Source organism: Thamnophis sirtalis, unplaced genomic scaffold, assembly GCF_051295495.1.
Source record: "Thamnophis sirtalis isolate CommonGarterSnake01/CBP01778 unplaced genomic scaffold, rThaSir2_p1.2 scaffold_4, whole genome shotgun sequence".
Taxonomy (NCBI): Eukaryota; Metazoa; Chordata; class Lepidosauria; order Squamata; family Natricidae; genus Thamnophis; species Thamnophis sirtalis.
In genome coordinates this window covers 41666330-41681234 of record NW_028261384.1, presented here as the reverse complement: position 1 = coordinate 41681234, position 14905 = coordinate 41666330, and the positions used below count along the sequence as shown (strand labels likewise).

At 38.5% G+C, this 14905-nt stretch overlaps 1 pseudogene; it reads right to left on the bottom strand.

Annotated features, from left to right (window-relative positions):
- Positions 1–377: 377 nt before the first annotated feature.
- LOC148045818 (uncharacterized) overlaps positions 378–14905 on the bottom strand; it is a 73879-nt pseudogene continuing 59351 nt past the window's right edge.

The window sequence follows — 14905 nt, the reverse complement described above, 5'->3', positions numbered from 1 at the left end:
TCAAATATTGGAACACAGCTATCATGTCCCTCTAGCAATGTTCCCTCTAATTTTTTTCAGTGTGCATGGAAAAGTATAGTGTTTGAGCAGCACATTTTCATGCCTGAGCACCTGAATTTTTTTTTCACAGATGTCACCCAAGACAACAATGAAATCAGTGTTATTTGAAACTCAAAGTTATGTTTATTCAAGGTACTCACTTATTAAAAGTGCTATATAATATGAGTATTACTTACAATACTGCAAGTCTGCAATATTAAAATACTTGTATAGTGTTTATGGTAATGCACATTGTTATTCACTGAAAGTCTGTCTCATCCTACAGTTTCTCACATCTGTCTTTCTGTAATGACCATTCCGAGTACACTTTGTTGAGATCAATCTGCGCCGCTGAAGTCTGGTAAGGTCAGATTCCTATCAGCATATCCAAGTGCTCTGGTCTTGATGGCATTCATCAGGCTGAAATCTCGCTTGCAATTGGCATTTGATGCTTGGAATGTTGTGCAAATGTCCAGCAGATGTGAGAGCAATCCAAACTGTTGCTCTCTTAGTACAAACTGAACTACATCGTCGAATGAGTGCATTAATCCAGACTTGAATTTCTCCAACATCAGAAATCTGAAGTCACGATACTGTGACTGTACAGCTGATATGATGCTGACTTCATCCAAATTGTCAAAGAAATGCTGGTATTTTCCAACCAGAGTTGCAATTTCAGTTTCCCCAAAATTAAAAGACATCATATTCGACAGAGCAATAGTTTTGAATATATTCCAATCTGTCAGCTCGTTGTCTGGAAAATGACTGTCAAGATGCAAGCACAAAAGTTCAATAAATCTGAGTATGGGAGCCGTGTCAATGTCTGGCTCTGCATATTTTTGCAAGCTTCGTCATTCCAGTAAGCCGTTTTGCCTAAATACTGCAGGTGAAGCTTGGTTATTCTGGCCTTCACAAACTGAATGGCTTCGATTGGTGTCAAGTTGCTTCTTTGCAACAACTTGTTCAACTCTGCTAATTCGCAAACATCATCAAACATGATCAATGCAGCACGAACCTGTGGATCCGTCAACTTTCTGTAACAATATTTTCAGACTGGGTCACTGTGTGTTTCTGCTTGCTCTTTACAGTACTCAACCAAAACTGTAATGTTTCCCATCAATGCTCGGAATGCAAAATGTCTTGAAAGCCATCGTATTTCATTCAACGGTCTGAAGACTACCAATTCACACTCGAGAACTTCTGCTCGTTCTGCAAATGCCGTTTTCTTCACAGAAGAGCGGCAGAACAGAGTACAGACAGTTCATAGTAAAGTCTCAATGTCCTTCATCAGTGAGACGTGGTAACATGCATTATCAATCCCCAGATCTTTTCGATGTGCCACATAGTGCTGTTCAAGCAAATGGGATACATCTCAACAAAGCTGAGCAGCCACACCATTATTCTTACCCAGCATCACAGATGCACCATCTGATGAAAACATGACCATCTTTTGAATGTCGATGTTGTTTGTAGCATAGAACTCTTTTATGGCTGCTGTGATTGCTATGCTGTCACACGTTGGCAACTGTAAAATTCCTACAAACACGGTCTTATAAATCGCGGCATTAGATGGGCAGAATTTCACATACAAAATCAACATTTTGGTGACTGATACATCGGTGCTTTCATCGGCAATAAGAGTATGACAAGTGGCATTACATAGATCATGCATGACTTCTTTCTGAACAACTGCATTGATGCACTCCATGAACTCAAAGCCATAATTCTTGCTGTGCCAGCTCTCTGGAATGGACACATACTTGCCTATGTGGTCATGTATGACTTTGACTGATAATATCTACATATTCATGTTTACAGCCAGCAACACATTATCAATCAAAACTTTGACTTCATCAGCATTGGCATTTCTTCGCAGTGAAACTTCTTTTCTGTTTGCTCTGTCTTCTGCACTTTCAGTCAGTAGCCTCTGCAGCCCTCCAGATTTCTGGCATCATAGTTTAGTGACCGAATCCAGGTGAATTTTCTGATTGATATGACGCTTCAATAATCGATTTCCCAATCATTCCATCATTTTCCAGTGGTGAATGCGCTGCCTGTACAAGCTTCTTGGCATATTTGGCAAACAATGTTGTCACTACTTTCACGATAAGTGAAGATGTCACCCAGTTTTGTTAACTGTTTTCTAGACGAAGTCAGCAGTTCAGTGTCTACTAACTCTTTCAACCATTCTGGTTTAAATTTCAAGCTTCACTTTTTCTTCATAACAACGTTTATTCCAGTCTTATCATTAGCTTTACGTTTCGACATCAGTTCTTTACAGCAAATACACAAATAAACAAAAATACGAGGCCTATCTGTTAGGGCCTACTCAGTACTCACTACAAATACTCTGACTCAGATACTAGCAGAACACACTGCCAGACTCGCTGCTTTGAGCAGCATCGCAGCTAGGAAATTAGCCAACTTTCAAGGATGTGGGCACGGCTCAGTTTCTCTCCAACTGTGCTGGAGCGTCCCTCCTACTGCTTGTCATTTGACACTCGCCTAATGTCGCTCGACCTACATCTAGTCTCCACTCTCCAGACTAAAATCCAGAGTCCAGCGGCTTAATTTCCATCAAATGTATACATCACACTGTGACATTAAAAATCACTGTGTGGCAGTTGGAACCTGCTGTGCGGCATTTTCTTGTCACGTGTGTGGCCTCGCAGCTTAGAGGGAACATTGCCCTCTAGTCTTCCTTTTATCTAGACTCTAGAACATAAATCCTGCAACTGTTCTTCTTATGTTTTAGTCTCCAGGCTTTTAATATTCTTAATTGCTTTTCTTTGCATTTTTTCCAAATTCTCAACATCTGTTTTGTAATGTGGTGACCAAAATTGGATGCAGTATTCCAGGTGGCCTCATTAAGTCTTTATAAAGTGGTACTAATACTTAACATGATTTTTATTTGATGCCTTGTGTATGCAACCAAGGGTTGTATTAGTTTTTTTGGCTGCTGCCATACACTCATATTTAAGTGATTGTCCACTAAGATTCAAAGGTTACAGTTTTTGAGCCAGGTTTCTCCTAATCTGTATTTGTGCCTTTAGCTTTTCATGCCCAAGTGTAGAACTTGCTCTTGGCCACATTAAACTTCATTTTTTGAATAGGGCCCATTGTTCAATACTGTCAAGGTTTTTTTGGATCCGGAACTTTTGTCTTCTGTGGTGTTATCTATTCCTGACAGCCTAGGAATATCTACAAATTTGATGAGTTCCCCTTCTATTCTCTCATCTAAATCATTTGTGAAGATAAGAGTCCTTGGCCTAAGAAGGAACATTGTGGTTACACCATTGCTTGCTTCTCTCAATGTAGATGTAGTACTATTAATGACTTGTTGCGTATGATTTGTCATCCAGTTACAAATCCATCTGGTGTTGATGTTGTCTGTCCCATATTTTTCTTGTTTACCAAGAAATAGTTTGTGATCTACTTTGTCAAATGCCTTGTTGAAGTCAAAGTATACTATGTTCACAGCATTTTGCTGGTCTACTAATTTAGTCACTTTGTCAAAGGATGAAATAAGCTTGGTTTGACATGATTTGTTTTTAACAGTCCCATGCTAGCTACTAGTTATAATTGTATTTATTTCTAGATGTTCACAGAATTGTTTTTTGATTTTTTTTTCAGTATCTTTCCAGGTATTGATATTAAGCTGATTGATCTGTAGTTTACTGGGTCTGTCCCCCTCCCCCCTTTTTTGAGATAGGAAACATATCAGCTTTTTCCCAATCCTCGGGTAATTTCCTATTTTGCAATGGTGGGAATTATTTAAAAGCCATAACTTCAGACCATTCTTAAAAGAACAGTTGTAAGTTGAAGAATGCTTTTACTTTTGTAATTATATGTAAAATAGGGAAAGAAAATGATTACCAAGCCTGTTTTCAGTCTATCAGTTTTACATATTAATGTAAAACAGCAACAGAAACAGGTTTTGACTGAAAACTGTTGACAGAGTTGCATGTGTCTGTCATGTTAGCAGGAGCTGGTTATAACTTCAGAATAGGCAAAAAGCTATGCCCATCACAAATATTTCAGATTTCTGGAATGCAGCACTATATTTTATAACACCATTGGGAGTCTACAGAGTTGATGTACACACTTCATCATTGTCAACAACTTAATCTTTGTTTGGCACATAAGACGTATAAGTGTTTTAGAAGTATTTCATTGTAAGATGGGAAGCTTAAGGTTGAGCCTACCAGTTGAAATGAAAATGAATTACAAAGATAAAAAGAGGAGGTACACGCCAGTGATAAAGTTCTCAGGATTGTTTCAGTGACTACCCTCAGAGTGTGTTTAAACTCTCAAACCAGAGATTGAAGCTTTGTTTGTTTGTTTGTTTGTTTGTTTGTTTGTTTCTGGCTTGCTTGTAGTGATAGAGAGTCCCAGTTCAGTTTCTCCTTTCTGCTTTGTTTCTGATTATTTTACCTCTAAATGAGAATAAGCAGAAGGTATGCATGACCACACAGCAAGAATAACAAGCTAGGAATACTGAAATTCTGACCTATCACTTGCATACATTCTGCTTTCAATGGAATTAAAATTTATCCTGATTTCTGAATTAAGGAATATCCCTAGAAGGACATACTGCATATGAAATTTAAATGTCCAATTATTTAAGAGTTTTAAAATAAAATATTTTCTAATAGATACTTCAATGGTGGTAATGAATCCCACCTACTTTACCTACTAGCGCCTTTACCCTGAGCCTGTAAACTGCTCTTATTTTCTATCTGCTAAATAGAACTGTATTTCGTGCTTAAAATGATATAAAGAGGAAAAAGGTGAACTCTTGATATATTAGAAATCTTTCACAGTATGAAATAACTATTGCCTATTATTCTAACCATGACATTTTTATTTTTAAGGGAATTTCATTTGATTTGTGTTGGTGACACCCTTGATATGTTGTTTCCAATGACCTTACATTGAAAGGCAGTAGCGTGTGACATTTGATAGCCCAGATTAAAAAAAATTAATAGCATCAGAGGGTTTATTTTCCTGGCAATAAATTAAGTTTAAATAACTCTGAATTTGTTTTAAACTCCTCAGTACTGTCCAACCAAGTGTGTGTGTGTGTGTGTGTGTGTGTGTGTGTGTGTGTGTTTTCTGGCAGTGTAACCTGTGTGTCTTTAGCAAAGGCTTTCATTCTGGTTTATATGCATCGACTCAGCAATATAACTGCAGAATAAAGGAGATGAATCATCACTGGTTACTGTAAACAACCTTATCTGACAAAATAACTCCTAAGTTAATTAACCAAAAGCATGGAGGTGGGAATAGCAGTCATTCAAATATGAGGATTCATGTTCTTGGAGTAGAAGACAATGCTGAAAACCGGTAAGGTTGGCTAGATGATTAGGAAGGGCACACTTTTAATGCACAGTCAGGCCATTGTTCATTGAGCAGGTCTGATAATAGTTGCCTACATCTGAAGTCTCAATCAGACCAAGGATTTGCAAATACATGATTTTATAACAAGATGCAAGAGTAAATTGGCTATAGCTATAACTTTAGGGAAAATATTCAGGTATCTTCATATTTCTGCCTGTCTTGTCATGTTCCATCACTTTGGATTCTGACTAAAACACAATTTGAATGATTGCTTGGAAACAACTAGTTAATTTGTGAGTACCTGGAGAATTCGAAGAAGGGCTGGCAGTCTTTAAAAGTCAGTCTATGAAGTGGTTATGGCCTGCACTGGAAAATGGGAAGCCATGAATTCTAATCCTGTTTTAGGCATCAAGACAACTGGACGACCTTAGTCCAGTTCATTCTCACTCTGTCCTAGGAAGAAGAAAGCAATGACAAACCATTTCTGAAATTTAAAGTTTTTAATTTAATTTTAATTTAATTTATTTTGTCAAGCATGTAAAAGATAACAGATATAAATATAAACATGATTATGAATACAGGAAATGGATAAAAATAAGTGGGGACATCAGGCTGGGGCGCTTATGCATGCCCTTTACAGACCTCTTAGGAATGCGGTGAGGTCAAGATTAGACAGTCTTAGGTTAAAGTTATGTAGTTTGGGGATGAAACCACAGAATCTCTATTGCTGAAGACATATTTTCTGCAATCGAGTTTGGAGCAGTTTACATTGAGTTTGTATCTATCGTGAGCTTGTGTATTGTTGCAGTTGAAGCTGAAGTAGTCATCATCAGATAGGACATTATAGCAGATAACTTTGTGTACCATGCTCAGGTCAGACCGAAGGTGGCATAATTCTAAGTTGTCTAAGCCCAAAATTTCAAACCTGGTGGTATAAGATATTAATGTTGTGAGCAGAGGCGTGAAAGGCTCTTCTCGTGAAATATCTCTGGACTCACTCGATTGTATTAATGTCTGATATGCAGTGCAGGTTCCTGACAGATGAACTGTATTCAAGAATAGGTTTAGAGAAGGTTTTATATGCCCTAGTTTGCAATACAATATTACCAATGAAGAAGCTTCGCAAGATTAGGTTAACAACTGTTAATGCCTTTTTGGCAACGCTGTTACAGTGAGCTCTGGCACTTAGATCATTAGAAATTAGTACTCCCAGGTTCTTGACAGAGTGAAGGTCATCCACAAGGTCATATCCAAAATCTTGACAAGAAAACTCCAGGGACTAGTTCAGGCAGTTTCCAGGAGTTAAAAACCAATTAGAAGATACAACAAAAGTTGAAAACATGACTTCCTTATGGAAATCTTCAGATATAGGTAGCCAGATATTCTTTGATATTCCTCTACTTGGAATTGAATTAAATTCACAGGCCTTCGTGTCAAGTACAAGAGTTTCTGGTAGCATTTCTTGCATTTCTTTTTCCCCAGTACTGAACACTAGGTCCTAGGTAGTTCTTAAAGCTCAGATGTATAGTATGTAGCTATCAGAAGCATAAAAGATCTATAAGTTCAATATGTCATAAAACAGAACTTGAAGATCCAGATGACCTTAGCTTTGATGACAATTTGTAAAGTTTTAAACATAGGGCTTCTTTCCAAATACATAGAGATTGGGAAGAGAAAGGAATCCAAGAGGTGAGTGTCATTGCAGGGATTGTTGCTGTTCTCAGCTGCCATTATGTGTGTGTTTATTGTTATTGGTTGTTTTTATTACATTTTAACTTTATGTTAGGTGCCTAGAGTTATTGTTGGGAGATGGACAGCCATATAAATTGATTGAAATCAATCAATCAGTTCATGGACTCAAGATTCATGGTCTGAATTTCTATTTTAAAACTTGCAGCAGTATTCAGTGTCAAACTACCACATACCTATTTATCTTTTTTTCTGCTGATTTTCTATGGAAAATTAAAGGGAAATGAGAAATCAAGTCTTCTATAACTGTAATGCAATTATATTTCAAAATATTTAGCTGTTGAATGGCATGTAAGACTTTATTATTGATAACTTCCCAAGGCTGGTATCAAAGTCACTAAAATAATCCTATTCTGTATGATTTAATCCATTTAGGTTGTCAAAGAAGGATGTTTTCATGCCGTTTCTGACAGACATCTGTTTGATGGAGACTCAACAAGCTTTTTTTTTTCCAGGTGGTGCTTGTATTTGCCATGGTGTCTTCATGTCAGTATTTTATCAGCTAATAAAAGTTGTATCTTTCAAAATGGAAATTTCTAGACATTCATCTGCAATACCAACCTGAAAGCTGGGTACAGAATTTTGTAATTCACTCATTATGTTAAGATGGCTCTATTATTATTTATGATGAGAGGCAAATGTAATTGTTTAAAGTCTTTTGAAGCTGTCCAAATAGATGGCTGATATTACATCTTCTGACAGTGAATTTCATAGTTTAATTATCTGCTGTGTGAAGAAACACTTCATTTTCTCTGTCTCTAATCTCCCTCATTCAGCTTCATGGGATTGTCCCTGGGTTTTTCTTCATCATACATCAATTTATACACCTGGGTTAAATCCTATTACTTGCTTCAGCTCCTTGATCAGTTTCGCTGCCCTTTCCTACAACTCTTCCAGTTCTAAAATATGAACTGTAGTGACAAGAACTTTATATAGTATTTCAAATGTGGTTGTCTCATAGGTTTATATAAAGGCTGACAAAACTGCTGTTTTAGTTTCAAGTTATTCCCAATGTAGTCTTTGCCTTTTTCATAACAGATATACATTGAATTCAACTCCACATTACCGTACGTTATAGCCCCTAAATCTTATTCCTAGGCAATTACCATCTACCATATACTATCATCAGATATGTCAAGGGGGGGAAATACAGATTTAGGCTACATTTTGGGGGGCAGCCAGAAACTCTTGGTAATTGTAATTATATAATCTAGTTGTGCAAATGGATAGATTAGATAGATTAGGATAGATTGATTTTGGGATGTTTGGGGTGATGTTCTGCTTTAAAGAGCATTAAGTGTTTTGAACAACTTAAAATACAGCTTTGAATAACTGAATTTAAATTACCATGTCCCTTTGTTCTTTATTTTATACTTTCATCTCTAGCATCGCATTATAGTCCTTGTACTATTCTTAGTATAAACATAAATAAAAATACTATACTAAAAATAAAACTACTACTGTCTGGATGCCCTTCCTGATGCCAACGTGGAATTCACAAAAGGAAGAAAATTCTATAATATTATCCGTGACCCGACAAATGCGCGCCCGACAAATGCGCGCCGACAAAACCGCCGCAACAAAACGGCGACGTCGAAAGCGCGCCCACTAAAGCGCGCCGACAAAACCGCGCCGACAAAACCGCGATTAGGGTTTTTAGGTTAGGATTAGGGTTAGGGTTAGGGTTGTTAATGTTGTTACCATTGTTTTTGCGTTGTTTTCGATGGCGCGCTTTTGTCAGCACGGTTTTGTCAGCGCGCTTTAGTGGGCGCGCTTTCGACGTTGCCGTTTTGTCGCGGTGGTTTTGTCGGCGCGCATTTGTCAGGCGCGCATTTGTCGGTGAACCAATATTATCTGCCAGGTACCTTTGTACCCTTGCTGGATACAATCACTGATGAAATCCACCTATTCAACCCACTATTATAAATAAGGCCGTAAATAACACAGGTGGTAAAAATTAAAAATCAGATTTCAAATGGTGCACTTTTTGACTTTTGGATCATACTCTGTGGACAACTCTGACTTAAGGCTAAACTGAAAACATGAAGAGATCTTTGAGTACAGCCTTGAACTCTCTTTTTTCCTTTCATTTTTCATATATTTTTCCGTACAACACATGCAAATAAAAAGAAGAGTGTTATTTGAGGTATTCATAATGAACCGCAATCTTGGGGATGCATATATGATGATATCATGGTGTTCATGTTGTCACTTACCTTCTTTGCCAAGGTCAATAGGTACTTAGATTTTTGCCAAGAAATATTCTATTTTTATTCTTATTACTTGAGTATAAATCTTCTCTAAGGTGTCACTGTCAACATGCTCAGCATTGTTACATAATGTGCTCTTGCCACACATGAACTCATGAACTCATGAAGCTGCACCTGATTCAAGTTCCTTGGTACAACACTATTTATTAATAGCACAAAGCTAGTCTCAGGGGCATTGTGATGCTTGAAAAATAAGATTGATCCCCCTCCCCCAGACTGTAGCATCACCAGATTCATAATGGGAGTGGATTCTAAAAGTCACTAGCATATTGCTATGCCAAGAACCTAATCAAAAGGATGCTAGCACTCCGTAGTAGAACCTATGTGACAAGCTGTACAAAGGAATAACCAAGGAAGACATGTTGAAAGGAGGTTAATGAGGAAGTAATAGTTTGTTTCATTTGTATTATATTTAAAAATGTAAACATGCCACATTTTTCAAAGGCTCAACCCCCCTTTTTAATGACACTTTGGAATAGACTCTCGGCAACTGAATGGAACTGAGCATTTACTGTCTGGATGTCAACATGGAATTCACATAAGGAAGAAAATTCTGTTGATGTCTAAGATTGAAACTCTCAGCCTTCTAAGTGGGAGGTGAGCATCTTCACCACTAGACCACCATGTTGCTATTGAGCCAGACAGTAATAACAGGCTGATTTTTGAAGGGCTGATGGATATTGCAATTGTTTCACTACCTATCTGCCAGAAAGACCCTCTAAAGCATCCTCTATGTCACTTACTCCAACTTATTATTTATAATTTTTAGGAGGATTGTATTAATAATTTGATCATGTATTTAATGGAGAAGTTATATTACTCATATCCTAGTAAAGAAGCTGCAACTAGATACTAATGGGATTGGTGATACAGTCATGATAACAGCATAATACAAAATAATAGATTAACCATGAATCTTGAAGGGTAAGAGTAGGATAATATGAGTAGGATAATTTATAGGACTGTGTCTCATGTCATCCATTGTCTTTGGATACACTGAGAGAAATGGTTTTCAATTCTATTTAACTGCCAGCATGAGAAATGGTACAAAAGTATGATTGCTTACAAGGGACAGAGATTTGATTTTTTTTAAAAAAATACATCTAGTCAAAGAACCAACAACTTCTCCTGATCCTATCCAGGTATCTTTGTACTGTATGCACCAAACTTTTCTAACATTGGCTTATGAAAATATTTGGGATTGTTCTCTACTCTGCTCTCTGTAGCATAAACATTTATTTAAATAGGGCTGTCTTTTTCCGTAATGAAGAATGAAGGAAAAACAATGGTCTGATTTTGACAAATTAACTTGTGATTTGGAGAGTCAGTGAAGCAGGGAAGAGACATTCCTAACTATACTAATTAAATGAGCTTGCAACATTTATTTTAATGCAATGGAACCAGCCATATGAAGATGAACATTTTAATTTATTTTGCCATGACATTATGAAAAATTTCTCTGCTACAGATTATCTACAAAAACAAATCTCATCAGCGTCTAAGTTTTGTGCATGAAATTTACATCCCTTGTGTATGTCTGACCTTCCCCAGTGAAAACAAATGGAATGAGCTAAGTTAAAAAGCTTCTGCAAAGGTTGTCTTTTCATTGATGTGATGGTTTATGTTCAAATTACCTCTGTGAAAAACACATCCATTTTTCATGGCACAGCATAGATGAAAAATTCCAAATCCATTCTAAAGGGAATGCAAATATACCTCATTAGCTCAAAAACATTTTTCATGAAAGACTGCTGAGCATTCTCAGGCAGAAAAGGATATAGAATGAGCCAAGAATGAACACCATGTGTACTAATTGTTTTTAAACTTGTTCCATTCTGTTCCTTTCATTGCAAGAAGAATATATATGGGAGAGAGTTAAGAGTTGCTTTCAGTCTCCACTCTTGCCATGCAGACTTTCATGGATGTCTTTCTTAGAAAAATATAATCTCTTTGTTCCCCTAAGAAATTATCTTGCCCAAACAATGAAAACAAAACAAAAAAATCTCATCCAAGCTGCTCGCTGAAGTACTATTATATTTGGCTGGTCTGAAAGACAATGTTTTCATTGCTATTAGACAAAAAAGGAGAAATACTATGTATTTTTTAATTTATAGTCAGAATGTTGTGTTCCATTTTAATTCACTTTTTCAAGTTCTCAGAAACAAACAAGTTGAATCATTGAAGAGAGAACATAATGCAAACTGAAACCAATACTTTCATTCAATTTTTCAGCAGATTTTTTTAGGGTTACTTTGGTGCCTAAAAAAGGTGAGGCTGCTTTGATGAACATACAAAGAGGTGATGCACTCCTGCATGTCCCAAAGAATGTGTTTTTTTCTAACATGAACAGCTCTGTAAAACATGATTAATTAATCACACTTAATTAACTTAATTTTAATTAAACTGAATACATTTTATACCAGCTTCATCCATACTTTAGTTATAGTGTTGCTAAGAATGGCTGTTGGTTTGAAAAATACTGTATTTTTTGGAGTATAAGAAGCACCTTCCCCCTCCCCCATAAAGAGAGTGAAAACCTTATACACTGAATACAGCATTTTTGGCCTACTGAAACCCCGCCCCCTTTGCAAAAATGGATATGAAGAAGGTTTGAGAGGCTTGCAAAGTGCTCCTGGGGAGGGCAGAATCGAGCAAAAATAGATTGTTTTTGCTCATTTTTCACTCCCCTAGCCCCCAGGAGCACTCTAGGAACCTCCAAAAGCTCTGCATGCTCTTTCCACGCCCACAAAAAATGAGGCATGCGGAGGGTTTGGAAGGCGTGCAGAGTGCAAAAACTTTTTTTTAAAAAATTACCTCTTCAAAATCATGGTGCATCTTATACTCCAGTGCATCTTTAAGTCCAAAAATATGGGTTAATATAATCCTGCTTGGTAAGAATTGAGATGCTATAGCCTGGTGGGAGGATTTGTTCTAGAAGGAAGGTCAATTGTTCTATTTGCTCTTGGTCTCTCATCTGCCTTAATAAGGAGACTCTATTAAGCGCTTCTAGGAAGTTACTTCCACTTTCTTGTGGCATTTTAGGGTATATAGTCTCTTAAATGTACAGAAAGATGTTGTTTAATATTTTATCAAGACCCCTTGCTTTAGCATGATAGGTCATTTTTTATGGTATTGCTCGAATTTTAAATTTTCATTAACCTTTGTGAGCTTAAAGTTTAAAGAGAGATAAATTTATAATGCAGTGTCACAAGATTCAAACATGTCTCTCAAAGGAAACTAGTAAAATGACAGCATGTGGTTGCATATATTCTGGGTTTAGCATAGCCTGATTTCCCCATAAAATATTTTGACCGATGGATCAGTCTTACTTAAATGTTCCTGTCACAAGTTTTTCTTAGTTTTGCAATAGGAGATAGATCATTTTGTATGCTGCTTTCAGCATTGATTGAAATGTGGCATCAGAGAGAAAGTTGGTAGAAGACAAACTTACACATATGTGCATATGCAGATACACTCCAGACACCAAGATTATTAAAAATACACCCACTGCAAAAATCAAAGTAAAGTAATCATTACCCTTCAAATGGGGTGTGATGACTCAGCAATTAAAGATGCTGAGCTTTTCAACTGAAAGACTGACAGTCCAGCATCGAGACCTAAGTGCCATGCAATGAAATGAGCTTCTGTCACTTGTCCCAGCTCCTGCCAACCTAGAATGAGAAGGCAAGTCTGCAAAGGCAAGTAGATAGCAATAGCAATAGCACTTAGACTTATATATCACTTCAACCTTGAGCCTGGTAGGATTCGATCTGCCAAACTTGGCAGCCAGTGATCAGCAGAAATAGCTTGCAGTACTGCATTCTAACCACTGTGCCACAGCAGCTCAAAGATAAATAGGTACCACTTCTGTGGGAAGGTAACAAAGTTCCATGCCATATCGTTATGCTGGTCACCTGACCATGGAAAATATCTCTGGACAATTCTGACTTCCTAAGTCAAGAAGCACTACATCCTACAGTCAGACATACCTGGAAAGGGAAACCTTTATTTCCCTTCAAATTGTTATGCAATGTAATGGCGTCTTAAAAAGCATAATATTATTTTTGTTGTATAACTTGTAATTTGAGAAGCACTGATAATCTAACTGTAGAAGTTATGACTCTCTCCCATACCAAACAATATAGGAACTTCTAGTTCTTTATTCCATGCACATCTTAACATCTTAACATTAACAGCCGAGTTGGCGGTAGAGTTCCCCGGGCTTATGGTTCTGGGGGATTTCAACCTGCCTACACTTGGTGAACGCTCTGATGGGGCGCAGGAGTTCATGGCTTCCATGACAGCCATGGACTTGACCCAACTAATTCGGGGTTCCACTCATTCAGCGGGTCACACGCTTGACCTCGTATTCCTCTCGGAGCAGTGGAGACGTGATCTAGAGTTGAAGGGCATTAAGACCTTGCCCTTGTCATGGTCGGATCACTTCCTACTGAGACTTGACTTTTGGAAACCAATCCCCCACTGTAGGGAGGGGGAACCGATTAGGTGGTTCCGCCCCAGGCGCCTGATGGACCCTATGGGATTTCAGACGGCGCTTGGAGAAATATCTGACACTCTCGTCCACAATCCGGTGGAGTCCTTAGTCGCTACCTGGAATACAGCGACGGCAGGGGCTCTAAACTGGATTGCGCCTTTGCGACCTCTCCGAGGCAGCGGATCCAGGAGGGCCCCTTGGTTTACCGAGGAACTCTGGGAGATGAAGCGCCAAAAGAGACGTCTAGAGCACCGCTGGAGGGCCAGTAAATCTGAGTGAGACCGAGCACTGATGAGAGCCTTTATCAGAGCCTATCTCGTGGCAATACAGGCGGTGAAATGTTTGCATTTTGCCGCCCTTATTGCATCTGTTGAATCGCACCCAGCCGCCTTGTTTAGAATAACCCGCTCCCTCTTGAAAGGGCGTGATGCGGATGACCCTTTACAAGGTAGAGCTGAGGAATTTGTTCAGTATTTAACGGATAAAGTCGCTCGGATTCGGACAGAGCTGGACTCCAATTGCACGGTACCAGCCGAGGTACCGGGGGAAGGTTCTTGAGCATACTTTATGGATTGAGTTTCAACTTGCTTCTCCTGAGGAAGTGGAGAAGGCCATGGGAGCGGTGAGTGCCTCCACTTGTATACTGGACCTGTGCCCCTCCTGGCTGGTCTCGACCAGCAGGGAGGTGACACGCGGCTGGATCCGGACGATAGTTAACACCTCTCTCCGGGAGGGAATTTTCCCACCCCTCCTAAAGGATGCGGTGGTGAGACCCCTCCTGAAGAAACCATCTCTGGACCCAGCCATTTTGAGCAACTATCGTCCAATCTCCAACCTGCCCTTTGTTGGGATGGTTGTTGAGAAAGTGGCGGCCTCTCAACTCCGACGGTCCTTGGATGAAACTGATTATCTGGATTCCTTTCAGTCGGGTTTCAGGCCTGGTTACAGCATGGAAACTGCTTTGGTCGTGCTGATCAATGATCTCTGGTGAGCCAGGGATAGGGGTCACCCC